The sequence below is a fragment of the Armigeres subalbatus genome, chromosome 3, assembly GCF_024139115.2.
Source record: "Armigeres subalbatus isolate Guangzhou_Male chromosome 3, GZ_Asu_2, whole genome shotgun sequence".
Classification (NCBI taxonomy): Eukaryota; Metazoa; Arthropoda; class Insecta; order Diptera; family Culicidae; genus Armigeres; species Armigeres subalbatus.
This window is the reverse complement of record NC_085141.1, coordinates 194,850,276-194,857,746: the sequence shown is the minus strand read 5'-3', so window position 1 is coordinate 194,857,746 and position 7,471 is coordinate 194,850,276. Positions and strand designations below refer to the sequence as shown.

The 7,471-nt window shown below is 35.3% G+C and overlaps 1 long non-coding RNA gene across 1 annotated transcript; it reads left to right on the top strand.

Annotated features, from left to right (window-relative positions):
• The first annotated feature begins 4,022 nt into the window (after positions 1-4,022).
• Positions 4,023-5,141, top strand: LOC134224657 (uncharacterized). The gene is made up of 3 exons (XR_009983013.1): positions 4,023-4,298; positions 4,353-4,881; positions 4,944-5,141. It is a non-coding gene; the product is annotated as an uncharacterized LOC134224657 (long non-coding RNA).
• The last annotated feature ends 2,330 nt before the right edge of the window (positions 5,142-7,471 follow it).

Here is a 7,471-nt window from a genome sequence, read left to right as displayed (position 1 = left end):
GTACACGTACGTAAGGTACTTACTAAGGCATAATTAATTACATTGGACTCTATATGAGTCGATGTTCTATGACTAGGTATAGCCTAGAAATAAATTCTCGAGCTTGGAATCATACGGGCGTAACTGCATTGATCGATTTATCTTCTTAGAAGTTTTCCTTTTATCAATGTAACGAATTACGATAGTTTGCGAAGATTTAATGGTTTGATGTGATTAAGGATGATGACATCTGTGGAGAATACGATGATACCTAGTTTATATAGATGCATTTATTCATGCTGTTAGTTTGTGAAAAATCGCAGCTATGTTTAGCTGGATGAAGTTCAGTCAGTGTTGTGAATACTTTTTGGACGAATAGATGTAAAATCCAAATACCTTAAGAAGCCAGAAAATTTTGGAAGCAGCATCGGTCTCCTAACATCATGCATTCGAAGTGACAATCACGGTTGTAACTTTTGAAACAATTTAGTTGTTAACGAAATATAAAATCGATGAAGAGAAATCGATCAATACAGTTACGCCCCTATGATTCTAAGCTCGAGAATTATGCCATGTTCCTGGGTTTATGGTTTCTTCGGATACCTTCCCAAGGATTGTTTGTCCCACTTTTGGATATTTTCACGACTCGATGATCCCGAAAATACCGACTCATCACTCAGGCAAATGAACATACGAAATACATACAGGATTGCTGAAAATAGTTGAAACATTAGTCCGTCATAATTTTCATCAAAAATATTGCACCAAGATGTGCATAGAATCAGTTTTAATTCGAACAAGATTTGTAATATACTTAAAATTCGATCAACGATTCGAACGTATTTTGGAACGCTTTCGACACCTTAAATTCATTGACACCTCAATGTTCTTGATACAACCGAAAAGCGAATTTGAAATCACTTGATTTATTCATATGCGGACCTGGTGCTGGTAGCGGGTCACTTTTTTCGATCTCAAGTCACTCGGAGAAAGTCACTATTTTCAACTATTTTGAAACTATTGACTAGGTTTCGTTAAGAGCATCGTCGCGGAATGAAAAAAAAATGTTAAAAAACTTGAAGCTTTATTCATGACGGACATAAAATGACGGATTCCAAAAAAAATGCCCACTTGATAATTTTTGGTCCGAAAGCCTTTCGCAAATTCTTAGTCACTTCAAATTCGCTCTGAATTTGAAAGAGCGATTAATTGAAGGGGTTTAGTGTCGCAGTGATGCAATTGGGTTAATAGTGATGCAAGCAGGATGGACACAGGGGATTGAGAATCTAAATATATTCACAAACCTCTTTTAAAAATTATTAAGCTCTACACCACATCCCTAAACGATTGCCAATTGCGTTTCTAATGTTCAATACATTTGAATCAACGGTTGCAGATGTTTACACATGTATCGGATATCTGCCTAAATATTTGTTATCTGTGTCTACACCTTATCGATTGAACTGTTAAGTATTGAGATTTATCTTTTCAATGAGAGTTTAATATTTTCATCTCGTACACGTACGTAAGGTACTTACTAAGGCATAATTAATTACATTGGACTCTATATGAGTCGATGTTCTATGACTAGGTATAGCCTAGAAATAAATTCTCGAGCTTGGAATCATACGGGCGTAACTGCATTGATCGATTTATCTTCTTAGAAGTTTTCCTTTTATCAATGTAACGAATTACGATAGTTTGCGAAGATTTAATGGTTTGATGTGATTAAGGATGATGACATCTGTGGAGAATACGATGATACCTAGTTTATATAGATGCATTTATTCATGCTGTTAGTTTGTGAAAAATCGCAGCTATGTTTAGCTGGATGAAGTTCAGTCAGTGTTGTGAATACTTTTTGGACGAATAGATGTAAAATCCAAATACCTTAAGAAGCCAGAAAATTTTTGGAAGCAGCATCGGTCTCCTAACATCATGCATTCGAAGTGACAATCACGGTTGTAACTTTTGAAACAATTTAGTTGTTAACGAAATATAAAATCGATGAAGAGAAATCGATCAATACAGTTACGCCCCTATGATTCTAAGCTCGAGAATTATGCCATGTTCCTGGGTTTATGGTTTCTTCGGATACCTTCCCAAGGATTGTTTGTCCCACTTTTGGATATTTTCACGACTCGATGATCCCGAAAATACCGACTCATCACTCAGGCAAATGAACATACGAAATACATACAAGATTGCTGAAAATAGTTGAAACATTAGTCCGTCATAATTTTCATCAAAAATATTGCACCAAGATGTGCATAGAATCAGTTTTAATTCGAACAAGATTTGTAATATACTTAAAATTCGATCAACGATTCGAACGTATTTTGGAACGCTTTCGACACCTTAAATTCATTGACACCTCAATGTTCTTGATACAACCGAAAAGCGAATTTGAAATCACTTGATTTATTCATATGCGGACCTGGTGCTGGTAGCGGGTCACTTTTTTCGATCTCAAGTCACTCGGAGAAAGTCACTATTTTCAACTATTTTGAAACTATTGACTAGGTTTCGTTAAGAGCATCGTCGCGGAATGAAAAAAAATGTTAAAAAACTTGAAGCTTTATTCATGACGGACATAAAATGACGGATTCCAAAAAAAATGCCCACTTGATAATTTTTGGTCCGAAAGCCTTTCGCAAATTCTTAGTCACTTCAAATTCGCTCTGAATTTGAAAGAGCGATTAATTGAAGGGGTTTAGTGTCGCAGTGATGCAATTGGGTTAATAGTGATGCAAGCAGGATGGACACAGGGGATTGAGAATCTAAATATATTCACAAACCTCTTTTAAAAATTATTAAGCTCTACACCACATCCCTAAACGATTGCCAATTGCGTTTCTAATGTTCAATACATTTGAATCAACGGTTGCAGATGTTTACACATGTATCGGATATCTGCCTAAATATTTGTTATCTGTGTCTACACCTTATCGATTGAACTGTTAAGTATTGAGATTTATCTTTTCAATGAGAGTTTAATATTTTCATCTCAATCGTACACAATTTTAGATACATGTCCTGTTGTTTCGGGGAAACCTTGTAAAATAGTGAAACTCTTTCGAATTATGTTGATTTTGTATTTTTGACATAAGTATCATTAAACACTGACATAAAAATATTTATTTTCGAATTAAAATGGAAAAAATGAATCTCTGCTTGATACCTTGCAAAAGACTTTGGGAGTGGAACATTTATTACGTAGGAGATCTCTCATAGAAAGATTTTTTCCATATTTTATCCATAAGGAGCAAAATGAATGGTCTCTCTACATCTGCTCCAATAAATACTTAAGAATTTTCTAAAATACATTCTGATGACAATTTAGACATTCGAAACTGCAGAAACTTTGGATATTCCATAAAGAAAAATCGTGAATTTTTAAGAGATTTTTATTATTTTGAGTTTGATTCAAATTTGTAAACTTTGTGAGTTAAATTAAATCTATGTCGAAATATTATTATTAATATAATAATAAATAAATTTTCATAAAAAAAATCCATTTTCACACACAAGTGAAGATTTTTCGAACAAGTTCGAATCCATATTAAACATTATGGCACTTTATTTTGTATGACTTGCCTCAAATTGTGTTTTTCCAGCGGTGAAAGGGGTAAAAGGAGTAAAAATATATACAGTACTGACCCGATTTTGTCTACCCCCGATTTTATCACGTTTTCGACCCGATTTTATCACGTCCCGATTTTGTCACGTTTTCGACCCGATTTTGTCACCCCAAAAAAAATTGTCATTCTTTTATTTTCGTAAATAATACCAAAACCAACATTGATTTTCATGAAATAACTTTCACCGCCTGTAGTTTATTACGAACGACGTCTGAGTACCTGGGAAATATTCTGTAAGCAATTTCGACAAGAAATAACGGGTACCGTTCACGCATTTTGCCTTTCCAAGGCATAAAATGATTCATATTTGCGGAATGAATTAAAAAAAATGAAAATATTTTTTTTTCCAATTTTGTCACATACACTCAGAAATATAATAAACCCATGACAGTATAAAAACAAATCTATTTTTAAATTTTCGAATGTTATACATAGCGTAGTTTAAAAATTAATCTATACAAAATTACAATTTAATCTATCAATGAATTTTGTGTAAATATTCCATTAGTGTTTTCGCTGCTCTGATCACCGGTCACATTGTTTGCCATCTGTGTATTATAAATTGATTCTGTTCCTGAATTTGTTCCAACGCATAGACAATTACCATGCATGAAATCGACGACATCGACACAGGCGATAATCAAAGGTGTTTCAGAATCATCGAAGAGTATACGACTGGTAAGTTTTAATATTCCGATAACACATCACTTATTTATTAAGTTTTTATTTTAGTATCGATTATTGTTACATTACGATCTTGATTACGATACGCTTCCGGTGGCTGAGGTTGAGGTCCCGTGTGCAAAAGGCGATATTATCTGCGGCTTTGAAGGAACATTTACCGATTTTTCAAAAACAAAGCAACCATGTATTGTATTTGTGAAAGCAAGTGATGATCCACGAAATCCTCAAATGCGAATTGGATCGCAAGAATTCCAGTACCAACATTGAACGCCTGCGGTGCACGGAACGGTCACCAAATCGGTGTCGAGCCGGGAAAAGAAATATGTACGGCCAGGCAGCAACAGACGGGTAGTGCGTGAACTACGACTGTCATGCGATAAATCTCCTGTTTGGACATTCCTTCCTAGCAAATGATATGAATGTGGCGAAGTAGGAGACCTACTACTCTCAGACTGTCTCGGACGGTAATTTTTAACGATGGATCCCTGCGAAACAAAGTCTGGGGGTGCCGAACTCAAGGAATAGAGAAACCTCCGGTGCATAAGACTTAATATCAACTAGTTAGTGCTGAGATCAGGTGAGTCCATTCAAAAAACTATCAGTATTATATTTCATCTATCATTTTTTTTTTCATTGCAGTAAATCGCAACGCTGTGCCTAGTTAAAGGAGTAATTGATTATGACTAACTTCGAGCGGAAAACTACAGCACTCTCGGGAACCCAACTCAGCTGAATTCCTAGACGGCGTTACCTGATAAATATTTGCCTCAATTTGTTTTCCTAGATTACGCTAAAAGAACTGTCGCTAAGATATTTTAAGTTGCAGCTATTTCCTTATTCACGACAAATAAAAATTTTTGACAGGTGTTTTTCTGTTGTTTTGTTTTTGTAAACAATAATTCTAAACCAAATTAAATTAATTTAACCAATACTATTTTCGATATCGGTGCTTTATACTATTCTCATATAAACTAAAGTTATACTAAGCGAGTATAATCAGCACATAAACGAAGCTGGGGTCAACCAGGCGAATAGCCAATTAGAATGACTTTAAATCTATTTAGTATAAATTTTTCTCAGAGTGTACCCTGTTTTATCACCCCAAAATTCACCAGGGGGGTGACAAAATCGGGATATTACTGTATATTAAAAATAATAAAATAAAGCAAACTCATCAGATTTCATTCATCATAAGACGAACTATTCCATTTAATTCCATCAGTGTCTCATACTTGACGCGACTTGAGAGACTAAAGACGTCATTATCGTCATCACTGTTAAGGTCGAAATACGTTTAGTTGTAAAAAAGGAAAATCAATGGAATTAAATATTTTTCGCTCTTGACTATGAGTTAACTTATGTACGTAGTTAATGTATTTATTTTAAGATAGCGGTTATTGGGATGTCTATTTCACCTGTTGACAATAAATCATAATAATAATAATAAATAATTTATGACAAGTGAAGACATTCCACCAAATAAGCACACAACTTACTTCAAATTGAATGTGTTAAATAATGTTTTAGCAATTCATACGTTTTGCAGAAATTATTGGCCCTTTGAATTCGAATTTTCGGCCAAAAGATATTAGAGGGAGACATAATTTTTGAAAATTATTTGTAACGGCCTTATTAACTTCATATAAAAGTCAATTTTTGTCACTGCAAATGAAATGAAAAGTCACTATTTGGTCACTTTTTCTGCAGATGAAAGTCACTATTTGGTCATTTTTTCCGCCAGTCTTGGTCACTAAAGTAACTATTTTGAGCGGCATTGACCGCTACCAGTCCTACATATGATTGAACCAAAAAGGTTTCCAAGCTAAGTTACCATTTTTGCATTCGTATATCATGAGGCTAACACGATGATACTTTTTCTTTATTCTTTATTTGGAGCAGGGAAAAGCCCATTTGAGTAGAACTGCTCTTGTAGTCTTTCTCAAATGGGCGCAAAACCTCCTCATCTTTTAATATCAACAGAAATACATAGTTTCCAAATGATACATACATAGTTTTCTTACATATAACTTATCAATAACTCTACATTAAAATACTATCCTAGTTAAACTACCTATTCTGGTGTGTGTGTTGTGGGAAGCAGAGAGTTGTAAAGTAAACTGTTTTCGGAGGGTACTGCGGGAAAGGTGAAAGTCATATATCCTCGAGCAGGAATTGAATATGCGACCCCTAGCAGCACACATGTTCCTCATTGGTATCTGCTAATGATATGTGACCAGATTCAGTCACAATCAAGTTGCTGTGACCATTTTTGTCTGACTTGTGCTGCTCGGGACACATATTAGCAAAAGGTGCATTTTGGGCATAATTCGTTCGTGAACCTTTTAAGTAAATAAAGGGAGTTGATCGAAGTTGGCGAAAGGGAATATTAACGTTCAACTGCGAGAGCAAAGCCGGGCAATCAATTCTTGATTGCCATAGATCCTAGATGAAAAGGGCTTTTGAAACGTCTCGACGATCACTAAGCAGATCTAAACTAATAAGCTGACAGCGTGCTTCATAGCTAGGTAAATTATTTGGGTCATTCCAGGGAAGACGGCGCAGGGCGAAACGGACGAATTTGCGCTGTACTGCTTCAATTCGCATTATGTTGTTTCGGTAGAAAGGAGCCCAGACAATAGATGAATATTCCAATAATGACCTGACCAACGCGCAGTATAATGATTTAAGACATTGAATATTATCAAAGTGTTTTGCTATGCGAAAAATAAATCCAAGTGTTTTAGACGCTTTTGAGGTAATGAAGTCGATGTGATCCTTGAAGGTTAATTTAGTGTCTAATAAAACCCCCAGATCTTTAACAACAGATTCTCTTCTAATAATTGTGGGTCCAATTTTGTAACTAAAGTCGATCAAAGAGTGTTTACGGGAAAAGGAAATTATCGAGCATTTTTCAGCATTGAGGGCCATGCGATTTATCTCGCACCATTTAACGAAAACGTCCAGTTGACTTTGTAGGAAGAGTGTGTGGGCGGACAATCGACCGACGGAACCAGACCAATGGAAAAAACACGGGGAAATCCGGAGCAAATGAAATGCGACCGCGTACAGTTAACGTTTTTCTTTATTTGAACAAACTCAGCACAACTACATGTCAAAGGTTTATTATATTGTTGTTTCTCTCAGGGGTGGATTCGCGTATACGTCTA